This window comes from Leopardus geoffroyi, chromosome A1 (assembly GCF_018350155.1).
Source record: "Leopardus geoffroyi isolate Oge1 chromosome A1, O.geoffroyi_Oge1_pat1.0, whole genome shotgun sequence".
Taxonomy (NCBI): domain Eukaryota; kingdom Metazoa; phylum Chordata; class Mammalia; order Carnivora; family Felidae; genus Leopardus; species Leopardus geoffroyi.
In genome coordinates, this window is record NC_059326.1 from 158,016,205 (window position 1) to 158,033,599 (window position 17,395).

The 17,395-nt window shown below is 36.2% G+C and overlaps 1 long non-coding RNA gene and 1 other non-coding gene across 5 annotated transcripts in view; both read left to right on the plus strand.

The window, feature by feature from the left end:
* Positions 1–17,395, plus strand: part of LOC123608612 — a 92,709-nt gene that overhangs the window by 56,714 nt on the left and 18,600 nt on the right. The window lies entirely within an intron of this gene.
* On the plus strand, positions 7,701–7,809 carry LOC123581674. The gene has a single exon (XR_006703925.1). It is a non-coding gene; the product is annotated as a U6 spliceosomal RNA (small nuclear RNA).

The window sequence follows — 17,395 nt, forward strand, 5'->3', positions numbered from 1 at the left end:
CTTCAAAGTACTTTACTAATATAAAATACCAGTAGGACATAAATATGTTAAAGCTAAAAATTGAATTCGTTTTCTTAACTTTTGTCCCTTCCTATTTATTTCTTGTGCCATGAGGCCTCCATTTTCTCAGTTCCTACTCATAACTGGTCTGTCTCCAGTCCTATCGTTCAAAATAATTTGGTCTCTCCTGTAATTTGAAGGCAGATAAATCTTAAATTACCATTTTCCAGGGAAATGTCTTAACTCTTGGAAGCCACTTGAGTCCTATATGGTATTTTAAAATAATAAAAATAAGATGCCCACAGTAAAGGAATAATGTGGATGCTAATGTAACCAAGATGTCAGTTTAGATCTCTCCTTTGCTTGACAATCTGGAGATCTGAATAAGTTGATTCCTACTCCCAATTCCATAGCCCACAATTGATCAAAATAATGTCATATACATTAATACATTATTGAGAGCATATTTCTTGAAGATTGCTAAATTGATCTGGACCTTTTTCTTTTAAATGACAGAAACTCAACTTTAAAATATCTTTAAAAAGTAAATAGGTTCACTTATACAACTAAAAAATTGAAATGTATGACTTTAGGCATGGCTAGATCTAGTGACTCAAATTGTATCAACAGAATTCTGTCTTCTTCTTCTTTTTGCTCTACTTTCCTCTATTTTGTCTTCACTCTTGGGCAGTCTCTCTTCATGTGATAGACATTCTGATGAAGGCAGTCTGAATTAACAAGGATTTATTAGCAGTTAATTACTGCTGTAAATAACAAAAAAGTAAAATAGAAATGGTTTAAACAAGATATTTCCCTCTCACATTTGGGTCTAGATGTAAATAATGTATGGCTTGTAAGACATCGATGTCCCATGAAGTCTTCAGGTACCCATTCTTACAACTTTCTGAATAGCCATCCCTCAGTAAGCCATTGGTGTAATGCTAGGAAGGCTTTTTATTTTCCATGACTCTTGTAAATATTCATCATAACTGCAATATAACCACATATTGTCTTTTTAAAAAAAATCATTGTGAGGTTATCACAACTCTAGGAATATGTACTAAATATGTTATTTAAAATATTGCTAATTTTGTCAGGTTAGTGCTTTTCAATCTTGGCTGCTACTCCTTAAAATCACCTAAAAGATTTTAAGAAAAAAATTGATTCCAAGATTTCATTGTTGACCAATTAAATCAGAATATCCAGGGAATGGGGCCTAGTTTGTTTGTTTGTTTGTTTGTTTATAGTTTTCATCATGTTAGCCTCCACAAGCAACTAAAATTAACATTGATTGAAGCCTAGGTTGGTTAATTGGTCTTCCCTAAACAAAATTTATCCAAAATGGAGTATGAAAGACACAATGGCTCAAATGTAAAGTGGTTCTTTGCCTTGTATCTAGGCACATACATGACTTAGGTGTTCTCTAATATCTCCATCATCTGCATGTGCAATAACTCCAAGTATCTTCCTAGCTGAGGGTATTTGGATTCACTCTCAAGAAGGATCCAAACCTCCCTGTCTTTCCCATCTCTCTGACCTTTTGATTGGCAGGGCTTTTTCTGTTGTTTGAGCTGTGTGGTTCATCCTTGCTGATGAATAGTCTTAGCATCATTTCCATCTTGTCTAGACTAAAGCTCAACGCAGCACACACTGTTTAACAATTGAAAGAAATACCCTGATCTCAGCCCTGTCCTAGGACATGCTTCTGAAGCTCCTCCTATTTGTCTTTATACATATGCAGAAGCCCCTTGGAGCCCAGAACTTGGCCTTATACCAAGCATCTGTATCTTGCTTGTCCAGTGTCATAAATCCACCAGTGCACCTGTTTATTTAACTTGGTTCCTTTCTCAAATGACTTCACAAAATGTTAGTAACTGAAGGTCAGGTTCAGAAAAAAATTATTTTTATGGTCTGATCAGCATATTCAAGGACAGAAACCTAATGACTGAAATATTTGTGTCTCCCCATCTCTTTTCTTCAGCCATTGTTTAGAAAGCACCAGATTGGACTCTAATGAAAACGGGAGGCATCAGTTTAGAGAAAGAATCTGCATGAGCTTTTGGGAGGGATGTGAGAATCATGAGCTGTCCTCTTCTGCAGCTGCTTACTATTAGCTCTAAAAGGAATGAACTTAGTGTTTCACTGAGAAGAAAAGGAAAGAAAGAGGGTGGGAGTGTAGGATAGCATGCTATCTTTACAAAACTGTTTTGGTGTAACTGATGAAGGAGAAGGATAAAGTTGATCCACCCATTACCATCAGGGTCAGAGTCTGCTAAAATAACTATTGGTTGAATCTCTACCTTCTTTCTCACTGCAATTGTAAATCAAATCCTGATGGGCTGGAGAGTTTCAGATACCTCTAACCTGTTAGGAATCCTGGAGTGCTAATAATCAGGTGTCCTTTTGCCCATGTCACACTCCTATGCCACAACACCCCTGCAGCTAACCAGTATAGGGTTAAGTTTTTGCTGAGTTCCTTTGTCAACGGTGAGAGGGGACTCTGTTCTGGGCCTCCCAAAAGCTGCCTCTAGGAGCCAGGTCTTTTCATACAGGCAGTCTGGTGGGGAAAGAGCCTGTCTTTGAAGCCTGATAGATCTGCAGTTTCCTGGTTGTAAGGGAACAAGTGAAAATGACTAATATTGTGTAAAAGGGGCTCAATAAATGATACCTGTAGCCATAGTAATTACATAGGATAGAAAATAAGATACCAGGAGGGAAATCATAAACGCAAAGTGGGTGCTGAGACAACAGACACATCAGCAGGGCAATTTAATTTAGGAAGTGATCAAAGAGGAAAGAAAACTGAGAAAGGGTGGTACCTATTGTTTTAGAGGACTTGAATTTATTCATTTTTTTCTTCTTGAATCTTTTCATCTTCATGGAAAGTGAAAATGGGTTGATTCTGATGGCAGTAATCTTTGACTACCCATAACCTAGTCCCTTTGCACAGGTCAGCAAAAAAATAGTACTACAAGGGAACTCGTTCGTTCTTCTTTTTTTTTTTAATGTTTATTTTTTGAGAGAGAAGGAGAGAGTGTGCAAGTGGGGAAAGGACAGAGAGAAAGAGAGGGAGAATCTTTCTGAAGCAGGCTCCAGAATCTGAAGCAGGCTCCAGGAGCTGAGCTGTCAGCACAGAGCGACACAGGGCTCAAACCCCCTGAGCCAAAGTCGGATGCTCAACCAACTGAGCCACCCAGGTGCCCCAGGACCTGGTTCTTTCTAATTATAACTCTGACCCCACTTAACTGTTTATACTATTATAAATAATTTACTGTTTTGAGGCTTGGTTTCCTCATCTGTAAAGGTGGTGAGAAATGCATGTCTTTTTCCCAGGGGGTTTCAAAGGTTGAATGCTATAGTATTTATCCATTTAATTTACTGAATTTATTCACTTCACAAATAATCTATTGTCCTCTATGCACCAAACACTGTTCTAGATGCTGGGGATATAGAATTGAACAATTCAGGGTAACATCCCTGCTTTTATGGAGTGACATTTTAGCAGTAGGACAAAGATAATAAAGACATAAACAAATAAATGTCTAATATATCAGGTATCTGTTAGGATGTCCTTGGAACCACAGTAGAGGGGACGGCCATCTTGCCAGCATAACCCAAGGAAAAGCCCCTAGTAGCTGCCAGAACGAATTGGAGGTCAACCAATCACCGAGCGACAGCACGACCTGACTCTAAAAAGGCCCACCCGGACCTAAACCCCAACCGCTGCAGCTTAAAAACCCCACCCCACCACACCTGGGTGCGACTTCCCTGACTCCTCTCTCTCTCTCTCCGTGAGTCACGGAACCTCGACCAAGACCTTAGTTCCCAAATAAAGCCTTTGACGGCTAAAATTTTTTAGCCTCTGACTCCTATCTTTACCCTGCCTTACGCCTGACCCTAACAGTATCAACAATTGCCATGAAGAAAATAGATAGCTAAAGGGGATAGATTTACTGAAAAAGCTTTGTAAACTATTAAGACCTATACAAATTTAAGATTTTGCCCTATTTCAGGCTTGATTAACAGGATTAAACTCAAGGTGTTTGGCAGTGGAGAGTGCATTAGATTTTTCCTTACAAGAGAAGTTCCTGTTACTGCCCTTTGTAAGTTCAATGTTTTTTAGAAGGTTCCATTTTCCCCACCTTTACCTAAGTCCTTATATCGGCATGAGGCTTCTAGGAAAGGACTCAGCCTCTTTAAAATAGAGACAAATTTAAATATATCTAGGATTTGATGTTTCCTGAATCTTAATTTCAATCTTTATGTCATTGGAAAGTTCTTTTTTCTTATTTTGCCTAATCCCTATTTTGGATTTCTCTGTTCTTCTTTTTGTTTCTTTCTATCTTTCTTTTTTTTTTGTGAACTACTCAGTGCTTTATTTTATTTTTGTCTGTTGAAGATAGAATCATTATCTTTATAGGTGCTCTGTGTTAAATATTAATCTTCAATAGAGGTTGCACCCAGTTCATTTTATGTAATTTCTTGATTAATGTTAAAAGCACATTTCTCAAACATTTATGAATGTACCTCTAAATGCAAGGCATGTCTTTGAATAGAGAGAATAGCGAACCACTCTGTTCTTTCACTGGGATGGACACAACTGAATTAAAAGTGAGGCTGAGAAGCCAGTTGCAGATTTTAACACAAAAACAGAGTCTTCTCACCTGAGAGTCTGAGTACTTCCAACTCCAACTGGAAGGACTGCGTCCATATAAAATGAGTTGCCTTTGGGCATAAGTTAATGGGATTCAAATGAATTTAGATACTCATTCCATTTAGCTGGACTACTTTAAAATGGAAACTCCTACTGTTAAAATTCAATAGTAACTGTTCATTATCTCTCATTCTAAGATGCTTTAAATGCTTTTTAGACTGCCTCTAGTTGCCACAAGCTAGGTGACCAACAGAAGCATTCCCTAAGCCTGTTTAGCAGTGACAAAACATTACCTTTTTCTTGAAGGTCAAGGAGGGGTTGATGGATGGATGTTGTGAGCATTTCCTATACCTTTTTCTTGGACTCAAAGAACAAATATTAAAAGAGTTGATAAGAGTGTTTTATAAAAGAATGTGCCCCTAAAGTGAGAGGCAGGATATGGACTGTATCGTGACTTTGAAAACACCGTATTTTGCACCAGTAATCAATATTATTAGCTTTAAATTATCCTCAAAGTTTAAATCCAGGGATTTTTCTCTAAGTTATTTTCTCTAAAAAATGTTTGATTTGTCTGAAATGGAGAGGACCCTTGCATTTTTATTTTTAAAAATTGTTAAGAAGGGCAGAAATTAAGATAATATTGAGATCCTAACACTTGAAATCCCATTTAATAGTCTCTGTATGAGGGTATTTTTTAAAGTAACAATTCATTATCGTTTCCCTGCTTCCACCTATTCTTTTTTAATTTTTTTTAATTAAGAGAATTAAAGGTTTTATTTATTTACAGTTTGTTAACAGAAAATAAAATTCTACATGATACAAACACCAAAATAAACACTGATTTAACTAGGCATTTAAATATTTGCTGAAACATTATCTATTTCTTTCTCAAATCCTACTTAAAAAATTAATTACCTACTTTCAAAAGTAGAATTTTTTTTAATGTTTGTGTGTGTCATTTCCAGCATGAAACTTGCCTTTTAAAACTAAGGCTCAGAGACAAATGATCTGTTCCATTTTTTCTTTCTTATTTTCTTACCTTTCCTGTCCAGTTCTCAACAAGCTGTGTATTCGTGTACCTGAAGGACAAGACAAACATCTTTTTTGAATAAAGCTGTGCTATACAATTTGCTGGCATACGTGAGAGGAATTCTCTCAGGCACATTCTTTTTTCCCCATTTCCTCCCACTATCTTGACCAGAGGTTCTCCCTACCCAAACTCCAATCTCATAATCTGAAAAGAAAAAGAAAACATTGTTCCAGCTCATTCTGGTTTGAAAAATAGGCCTTTGAGTGCTATTTACAGAGTCATTTCCATGACAATATCAAAGCCTTCAATTTCTATTCGGTGTTAAAAGAGGAAAATCTCTCATTCAAGTGACCCTTCAGACCTGTATTTTATCCAAGGTGTGAGATCGATGTGAAATGAGCCCATAAAGAAAATGGTTAGGAAAAACCAATAAGCACACTCTGGGATTCTTTCCTGGGGTGTTGGGTTCCATGTAACCCTCAGCTTTATTTGCATTAATCCTCTATTGAATGTAAGAATTAGAGAAAGCGCTTTAAATGAGGACATTGAAACTTTTTCTACCTCTGTTCTAGATTCTATTGAAAGTCTAGGCACATCTAAAAAATAAAATCACATTTGTATAGGTAGTGGCACTTACAAGAGATCAAAAAGTTCAAATAACTGAGGAATTTGCAAGATGAGTATTTCAAGTGCAGTCATATCTGTTGTCTCTTTAATAGTGATGAAAGTCATCCTACAAAAGGAGTATTTTTGGTAGCCTTAGAAACAGAAACCCTTTTTCTGGTGGGATTTTTGAGTACTAATTCTGCCGTTGGAATTATCCAAACACTGAAGATAGTGAAATAAGAGATAAATATGCTAAACTTTAAAAACTTTTACTTTTCAAAAAGCTGTTTTGAGTTTCAGATGGAATTTCCATCCTTTTCTTATTTTGTGGGAAGGTTTTTGGCTATTAAACTGCACAGTGAATCTGACCCTTAAGAGCACGAAAATCTTGGATGCACATTGAACTATTGCTATAAATTTTCTTATATGTCTACAGATACTTTGGAGGAAATTATATGGGACAAGGGGACCGGTTCTTCACCCATTCCTCTGCCATTTGTAAAGTAAAAAGTACCTTTGAACAGAGTTTCATAATAATTGCATAATTATTTTTGTTTTCTCATCAATGCCAGCCTGCTGCTGGTGAGGTACAGCAGTACTGAAAAGAAGTCATTGGAGAACTGAATTCTAACAACTTAAAAAATACTGTTTCTCCTTTCAGATTTGCAAAAAAACAATTTTAAAAATTTCTGAGCGGTGACACTTTAAAAGAAGTAAACTACAGGCCAATATCTCTGCTGAACATATATGCAAAAATCCTCCATAATGTATTAGAAAACTGAATCCAAAAATACATTAAAAAAATTGTTCACCTCGATCAAGTGGGATTTATTCCAGAGATGCAAGAATGCTTCATTATTGGCAAATCAATCAACATGATACATCACACCAATAAAAGAAAGAATAAAAACCATATGATCACTTAAATAGATGCAGAAAAAGCAGTTGACAAAGTACAACATTCATTCATGATAAAAACTGTCAACATGGGGTGCCTCTGTGGCTCAGTTGGGTAAGCTTCTGACTCTTGATTTAGGCTCAGGTTATGATCTCATGGCACCTGAGTTTGAGCCGCCTCAGTCTGTGCTGTCCCTCTCTTTCTGCCCCTCTCCCATGCATGTGTTTGTGGGTGTGCTATGTGTTTGTGGATGCACGCAGGTGCTCTCTCAAAATAAATAAATAAACATTTAAAAAAAGACCTGTCAATAAAGTAGGTTTAGAGGGAACATACCTTAATATAATAGAGGCCAAATATGAAATACCCACCGGTTATGTCATACTCAACGGGAAGACTGAGAGCTTTTCCTCTAAGATCAGAAACAAGACAAGGATGTCCGTCCACTCTTACCCCTTTTATTCAACATAATACTGGAAGTCCTAGCCGCAGCAATCAGACAGCAAAAAGAAATAGTGCTTGCTTTTGCAGCACATATACTAAAATATTGGAATGATACAGGGAAGATTAGCATGGCCTCTGTGCATGAAAGATATACAAATTCATGAAGTGTTCCATATTTAAAAAAATCAATCAATCAATCAAAGGCATCCTAATTGGTAAGGAAGATATAAAACTTTCACTATTTGCAGATGACATCATATTGCATATAGAAAACCCTGAAGAATCTGCTAAAAAACTACTAGAACTAATAAATAAATTCAATAAAGTCATAGGACACAAAATTAATATTCAGAAACTAGTTACATTTTTATACATTAATGATGAAGAAGCAGAAAGAGAAATTAAGAAAGCAATCCCACTTACAAGTGAACTAAAAAGAATAAAATACCTAAGAATAAACTTAACCAAGGAGGTGAAAGATCTAAAATACTGATGAAAGAAATTAAAGATGACGCAAATAAATGAAAGATGTTCCATACTCATGGATTGGAAGAACCAATATTATTAAATTGTACAATATTATTAAATTGTACATACAAGTCAAAGCAATATGCAAATTTAATTCAATCTCTATCAAAATACCAACAGCATTTTTCACAGAACTAGAACAAATAATCCTAAAATTTTTATGAAACCACAAAAGACCCCAAATAGTCAAAGCAATCTTGGAAAAGAAAAATAAAGCTGGAGGTATCACAGTCCCAGGTTTCAAGATATACTACAAAGCTGTGGTTATCAAAACAGTATGGTACTGACACAAAAATGACATAGATTAATAGAATAGAATAGAAAGTCGAGAAGATAAAGCCAGGCTTATATGGTCAATTAATCGATGACAAAGGAGGCAAGAAGATACAATGGGAAAAAGACACTCTCTTCAACAAATGATGCTGGGAAAACTGGACCACTTTCTAACATCATACACAAAAATGAACTCAAAATGGCCGAAGGACCTAAATGTGAGAAGTGAACTATAAAATTCCTGGAAGAAAACAGAGGCAGTAATCTCTTTGATACCAGCTGTAGCAAATTTTTCTAGATAGTCTCCTCAGGCAGGGGAAACAAAAGTCAAAATAAAAAGCTTTTGCATAGTGAAAGAAAGCATCAACAAAAGACAACCTACTAAGTGAGAGGAAGTATTTGCAAATGATATATCCAATAAGGGGTTAATATCCAAAATATATAAAGAATTTATAGAACACTGAAAAACCCACAAATAATCCAATTAAAAATGGGCAGAAGATCTGAATACACATTTTCTAAATGAAGGAATACAAATGGCCAACAGAAATATGAAAAGATGATCATCACTCATCATCAGGGAAATGCAAATCAAAACCACAATGAGATATCACCATGGACCTGTCAAAATGGCTAAAATCAAAAACACAAGAAATAGCAAGTATTGGCAAAAATGTAGAGAAAAGGAATCCTTTTGCATTGTTGGTGGAAATGCAAGCTGGTGTAGCCACTGTGGAACATATTATGAAGGTCCTTAAAAAATTAAAAATAGAATTACCATATGATCCAGTAATTCCACTACTGGAATTTCTTTATCCAAAGAAAATGAAAACACTCATTGGAAAAGTTATATGGACCCCTATGTTTATTCCAGCATTATTTACAATAGCCAAGATATGGAAGCAGCCTAAGTGTCCATCGGTAGATGGATGGGTAAAGAAATAGTAGGGGCACCTAGGTGGCTTAGTCGGTTAAGTGCCTGACTTTGGCTCAGGTCATGATCTTGTGGTTCATGAGTTTGAGCCCCGCATTGAGCCCTGTGCTGAGGGCTCAGAGCCTGGACCCTGCTTTGGATTCTGTGTCTCCCTCTCTCTCTGCCCCTCCCCTGCTCAGCTCTGTCTCTCTCTGTCTCTCAAAAATAAATAAATGTTAAAAAAAATTTTAAGAAATAGTAGACACACACACACACACACACACAGAGTGGAATATTAGTCAACCATAAAAAAGAGTGAAATCTGGCTATTTGTAAAAACAGGGATGGACCTAGAGGGTATAATGCTAAATGAAATAAGTCAATCAGAGAAACCACGTGATTTCAATCATATGTGGAATTTAAGAAAACAATTGAACAAAGAAAAAAAGAGACAAACAAAAAACCCCAGACTCTTAAATACAGAGAACAAAGTGGTAGTTGTCAGAGGGGAGGTGGGTGGGAGCATGGGTGAAATAAGTGAATGGGATTAAGAGTACACAGCATGATGAGCACTGAGCAATGGATAGAATTGTTGAATCATTATATTTTATACCTGAAACCAATATAACACTGTATATTAATTATACTTGAACAAAAAAATTTCTGAGGAGTGGTTCAGCTGCACAGAATGAAGCGATAAAATAGTAATCATATAATCATGAATAGATTAATATTGACTCCAAAGTCTATGTACTAAAATAATAAACCTATACAGTTTTAAATTATTTATTTATTTATTTATTTATTTATTTATTTGAACTATCTCATTTTCCAAAGGACTAGGACACTCTGGGTATATGACTATATTACAAGGACAAGTAAAATACTATTCTTGAATACATGAAGCAAAATTTTTTAGCTTATTCCATTTGTATGGCTTGGACAAAGTTGACTTTTTTTTTCTACTTCTATGTTATGCATATGATATTTCTGTTGTAAATATTTTGCTCAAAATATTTTAAATTTGCCTTGTGTTCAAAAAGGAGACCACTTTATTGGAGATAATGTGCTTAGTGGAGTGAACATAGGTTTTGGAGTCAGGAATTTCAATGCTGGCTTTACTAAATATTATTGGGTAAGTTATTTAACCTTTCCGACTCTGAGATTTCACATGTAAAAATTAGAAATAATGCACAATTTTCAGTTCTTTGGGGGAGACAAATGAGATGAAAAAAAATGTGCCTAGTATAGTGCTTAACATGCAAGTGATTTATTTTATTATTGTTCCTATTCTTTTTTAAAAAAAAAATGTTTCAACATTTTTATTCAGAGAGAGAGAGAACACCAGCAGGGGAGGGGCAGAGAGAGAGAGAGGGAGACACAGAATCCAAAGCAGGCTCTAAGCTCAGAGCTGTCAGGACAGAGCCCAACACAGGGCTCAAACCCACAGACTGTGAGATCATGACCTGAGCCACTCAGATGCCTAACAGACTGAGCCACCCAGGAACCCCAATTGTTGCTATTCTTAATAGAAGAGTCTACTACATAATTTTGTTTAAAACCTTCTTTGAAGACTTTTTTAAAAAAATTGAGTTGACTAAATGTAGTGGCCAAATGGATTAAGTTACCAAATTGTTTTGTTTTATGTAGATAAAATTAAGCTTTCATTGTGCTGTTTGTGTTTTACCTACCTTTCCACGGTTATACGTAGGCTTGGGGGCCTTACGCAATACCAGGGCACAGATGTGGGAGTAGAAAAATTCTCTTTTAGTTATTGGTAAACACCAGTTGCTGCTGGTAATTCTCTGGACAGAGATCAGGAAAAACTCCATTCTCCTTGCCGGGTCCTAAGTTAGTTGACTATTTTCATAAAGCAGTGAGTGGAAGGTTAGGATTTTAGGAAACGGATATTAATCAGAACAGTTTTGTTCTGGGGTTTTTTGTTTCTTTCTTTCTTGGTGTTTTTTTTAATTTTTTGTGTGTGTACTTTTGTTTGTTTTTGTTTTTGTTTTTTTTGAGAGAGAGAGAGAAGAGTGAATGGGGAAGAGGGGCAGAGAGAGAGAGAAAATCTCAAGCAGGCTCCATGCTCAGTGCAGAGCCCAATGTGGTGCTTGATCCCACAACTCCATGATCATGACCTGAGTGGAGACCAAGAGTCAGTTGCTCAATCAACTGAGCCACCTAGGTGCCCCAATCAGAAGAATTTTTATAGCAATGCCTCTTTTATTTTCCACTGAAAATAAAATTAAAATCAGAAATATCCATACTGGTTTCTCAGTGCTTTACTGATGAGGTTTCATGTTTTATTTTTTTTTTGGTCTAAGCAACAAAGATGAAGATTTCTATATCCACATGATATGGGTACGATAGCCTTTGGGAAATGGACAAAAAAGTTCATTCAGAGTTAAGTTCAAAAAACACAACCTATACACTGCTTCCTTTTCACAGTGAGGTGAACTCCTTTTCTCTTTTATATCTGAGATGATTGACAGGGATGACATTTATTAGAATGTTTTTTTTCTTTTCATTTGGGTCAAACATCCTTTATTATGTAGTGGAAATATTACAAAGTAGCAAGCTGTGATAGTCAACCTTCAAGGTGGTGTCTAATGAGCCATACCCTCTGGTATTCTTGATCCTATGTGATCTCCTCCCATAATCAGTAGGCTTGACCTGTGTATCCAATAGGATCTTGAGGGAGTTACAATGTACAGTTTCTGAAGCTTGGTCATAAAAGACATTGTGGCTTCTGCTTTGCCTTCTCTTCAACCTCTCTCCTCAGGGAAGCCAGCCACCATGTTATGAGAACCCTCAAGCAACTCTGTGGAGAAGAGGAATTGAGGCCAATTGTTAACAGCAAAGGTGCACTTGCTAGTCATGTGAGTGAACCATCTTGGAAGTGGGATCTTTCAAACATAGTTGAGCCAAAATGACATAACCAAGACACTCTGATATTCTTGACCTACAGAAACCATGCAAGATAATAAATAATTTCTATAATTTTAAGCCATTAAGTCTGGGGATAATTTGTTATTGCAGTAGTGGCTACCTAATACACAAGCATATAAAAATTCTTATGAATAGATGTAAAGGCTTTGTCTAATAATAATCTTTGTCTAATAATCCTTTTTTTTCTTCCCTGGGTAATATATTCAGATTATCTTTTGGGAATGGAATGGCTCAAGTTTTGTGGTCCTGTACTCTTTAAATGACAGTCCATCTTTGCCAAGTTCATTTTTTTCTCCAGAAGACAGATTTAGCACATGTCAAATGACCAAGAGTTTTAGTCAGCCGAGTCAAGACAGTATAAAATTCTATGTGTGTCCATGTGGCTCTCTTAGCTTCTCCATCTCTTTCTCTTACTTCTGTGCTAGTGTTGGTGGAGATGTGTGAGAGGGGCACAGGAAAATTTTTGCTGTTTTTGTGCCAAGCCTTGGGATAAGGAAGCACTAGAGACTCTGGGTTTCTGTATTCTCATCTTAAACTCATTACAGTTATGCCTTCTCTCCAAGGACCCATCGGGTCTTCCTTATAGGACTTTCCAAAATGTCTCCTATTGTCTCTCTCTTGTCTGTATTTGTGTGGTAGAGGTGGTAGGTGGAGGTGGTAGGTATGGAATTTTTCTTTCTTATTTTTTCTGAGTATTTCGTCTCTACTCCAGATATTATCCATTTAAGTTCTTTTTTTATTTTTAAAGTTTATTTATTTATTTTGAAAGAGACAGAGAGAGAGAGGGAGAGAGAGAGGGAGTGCACATGCATGCACAAGCGAGGGAGGGTCAGAGAAAGGGGGAGAGAGAAAATCCCAAGTAGGCTCTGTGCTGTCAGTGCAGAGCCTGAGGTGGGACTCCAATTCATGAACCATGAGATCACGACCTGAGCCAAAATCAAGAGTTGGACACTCAACTGAGTGAGCACCCCAGGTGCCCCAGTTCATTTAAATTCTTAAGTACTTGAAAACTATAGCCAGCAAGACTCTTAGACTTCTCTGTTTTTGCTTTGTTTTATCCTGCCTCTCGGTCATATTCTTTGAATGAAGGGAGGAAGAGCTGGAGGAAATGCTCGGAGAAAAAAGGAATATATGTTAATATCTCAAAAATACTATGCCAACACACTTCTGACAATTCATACTGGGGTTTCAAGTTTTACCCAGATTTTTCCCTAAAATTATATGTGAATATAAGTTATCTGAAGGTGGGAGTAAACACAGAGAATTAAATTTAATAACAGCTGAGATGCTTCTATGGATCCTATGTGTTTTAGAAAATGTGAAACATCCACTCCTAGGACTGCCACAAATAAAAAAGTTTGGCAGTAGTATAACTTAGATACATTTTAATATGACAATAACTATTGAATTCCTTTAGACATTTCACAAATGTAGGAAAACTAGTTCTTAGTGCTATGTGTTGAATTTGCAGACCAGTGATCTTATGCATACATATTACACAGAGAGCTATTAAAAATGCAGGTGCTCAAGCTCCACCCCAGCAATCCTGATTCAGACTGAATTGCCTGTTTCTTTTATGGGTGTGGTCACTTTTATTCCTCAAGTTGTGTATTCATCTATTGACTGATAGGCTAATGTCTCACAAGATAATTATGTTGAGTTTAGAATTCATAAAGGAAGGAGAAAGTGATGATTAAGTGAAAATTTTGTCTTCTAGTAGTTTGTACAGCTCTAAACAATGTACAAAATACTGTCAAAGAACAGTCAACACAGAGGAAGTGGGGCCAAGGAGTGGAGAAAATCACGCAGGATTCTGATGATACCAGCTATTTGCTTAATGCTAGTATACCCTTGGACTATTCAGTTGCATGAAACAATAAATTGCTTTTTTTTTTTAAATTAAGCTACTTTGAATTGGGTTTTCTTACATCTTAACTAAAAGAATATCAACTAATAACAATTCTCCACAAATGGTTGTTGAATATATGTTTGAATGAAAGATTGAAGTGTACGTGGGGAGAGGGTATTAAAATAGCCAACTCCTCCTGATACTCTTCTTTGGGTAGGAGACATCATTTTCTGTAGCATAGTTCCAGTGGTTACCATTTACATGGAACATAATATTAATGGTGCTCCCCAGGATGTGGGCAACAGGGCAGCCCTGAGGAAAGATGATTGTGGGGTGAAGAAGAATCTGTGGTTCTTAGTGCTGCATCATTTATACCCTGGAGTCCCATTTCCCGAAAGTGGGCAGACCACGTTCTCTATGTTACCTTGTATTATGGATCCATTACTCTTAAGGACTTCAGTTTCTTCTTCTCCTTACAGAGAACGTCAGAAACATTTAATATTGCCGTGCTAAATAGTATTTAGAATATGTGTAGTTCTTAAGCTTAAGCCTCATTATCATATACTTACACATAATTACTATTTTTATTGTAAGTTTTATTCTATTAAAGTATTCATTTTACTGAATCAACTCATGGTGACTCAGGCTTTATAATTTATTATTCTACAAAATGTTCAAGTGATTACAACTTTAAAAAAAATTGGGGGAATTTTCTTGCTCTATATCCATGGATTGACTTGAGTTAAATCTTTCCTACTGTTTGTGTGTGTGTGTGTGTGTGTGTGTGTGTGTGCGCGCGCGCGCGTGCATGCATGTTTTTCATCTGTATATACAGCTCCTTTATATATTCACTCACTTGGTAGTTTGAAGAAACACAAGGAAGAGAGCATGGAGAAGAAAACTAATCTCTTGTTCCCATTTTAAAAATTTAGCAGTATGCTTCCTCAATAGAGCTCACCTCAGGGATTATTTTAGTTTTCTCCTGAAATTCTGTGAACTCTATTGCATTAAGTTTTTAAGTGACTCTTTTTGTTCAACTGACATAAGTACAGCTTAACCAGTTCTCACTGTATTTCCCAGGAAGTTGAGAAAAATCTGATTTGTTTTTCCCTATCCGTAGAGAAGGAACATATATTGCTATGAACAAAAGGAAATTACCAGTCTCTGAAAATTTCCCTTTGCAGAGTCTAATAGAATAATATGCAAGCATTTTTGTTGAGTGCTGAAAATATTTTGTCTTGCAATATTTTTGCAAGTGGCCAAACCTAAGTAATATGTTCTACACACTTTGTCATTAAAAGCAAAACTAAGTCATCAGTCAAAATTGCCAGTTTTACATTGAACATTTCTAGCCACGAGGCTTTGCAAGGGTCACCTTACTCTACATGATAGAGGAAGGTAAACACTTCTATGTAGCATCCAGCATAGATACCTTCTTGCCTGGACTCATTTTCATGCCTATGTTGAAATGTTTCAATTCCATAACTTTTCCTTAAGTTTTCAGAAATAGAGGGAGAGCAAGGCATAAAATATTTATCTGTTTATGACACCTGGCCAAAGCTGCTGAACATGTGAGCATCCCCAGAAGAAAGCTTCATCAGTTAATAAGGAAACATTCTCCAATGTTATGTTTCTCTATTTGTGGAACATTCACTGTTAAGTGAAAAGATACTTCCTGATGTCAGTTACTATGTTGAATACTGAAGCAAGTAAACTATAGATAGAAATCTCCAATAATAGACTCAAATGAATAATGGAGGTGATAGATAGACAGGCAGATAGATATAGATAGATAGATAATTTTGTTTTCAGGAAGAAAAATATTTGTCATCTTGAATAGCCACATTTAACATAATAGTGCTTTTTATATCTCTCTTTTGAATGGTATGCCCACCATGAAGATGTAGTAAAAATGAACTACTGCTTTGGTGCCTGAGTAGGATCAACTGATTTTGGAAGGGGGCCATGCTGGACTTTGGCAGTGATGGAAGAGTAGTATTACAATACAATATTTTGAACCAATGGGCCCTTGGTGTTGTTACCCAATTATTTCATAAGTATGATTTGATAATGACACTGACAATGGCAAAGAAAAGTATATCATTAATTTGAAGACAAGACTTCTAGTTCCCAAAGTAAAACGGGAACACACTCTAAAAGCCCAGAAGAAATTTGGAACTAATAGTCAGGGGTTAGTCCCTTACCATCTCACAGAATCAGGGTGTATCAAATCTTTACTAATGTAGTCATCTCTGAATATTTTAATCTAGGGAACCAAAATATGCTAATATCAAGCTAAGTGATTCATTCAGCTAAGGATTATTCCTTTCAGACAACATAACAAGCTTTTATTTACAGTTTCTCCTATTTGTAAAAAATAATGGAAATTGGGGAAAAAGTATTAATGAAATCAGAGCAATATAAAAAGTCTCAGAAAAAATGTCACATAACGCAGATGTTAATTAAAAAAATTTTTTTAATTAGTTTTCTTTATTTTTGAGAGGCAGAGAGAGAAAGAGCACGAGTGGGGGAGGGGCAGAGAGAGAGAGGAGAACACAGAGTCAGAAGCAGGCTCCAGGCTCTGAGCTGTCAGCACAGAGCCTGATGTGGGGCCTGAACTCACAAACCATGAGATCATGACCTGAGCTGAAGTCAGATGCTCAAATGACTGAGCCACCCAGGCACCCCAAGCAGATGTTAATTATAAAATATTAAAAGTGGAAAAGATACAGGATGCCTAGGTGGTTCACTCAGTTGAACATCCAACTCCTGATTTCATCTCAGGTCATGATATTCTATCTCTCCCTCTGCCCTTCCCCACCCTCAAAAAAAAAAAATGGAAAAGATATATAAAACTATATGTGAAGTAAGATATCTATTTTGTATACAATAAATCATCTCATATAAACCACACACACAGAGAATAAAATGATTGAAAGGCTGTAAGCATTAACAGTGAAGTCTAAGTAGTGGCATTATGGAAGATTTTAAAACTCTTCTTTGTCCTTTGTATTTTTCACATTTTCTACCAAGAAGAGTTGTTACTTTTTTAATTAGAGGGAAAATAAATGCTATAAAATATCTAAAGACTTACTCAAAATTTTAGAATAATATTTCCTTTTTAAGAGAAACCATGTTGTTTTAAGAATAAAACTACCCAACATACAAAGCTCTAATTGAATTGCAGATTCCACATTACAGCATTTTCTTCTACAAGGCTTGCTACATTTTCTGGTTTGGTTAGATCCTTTTTT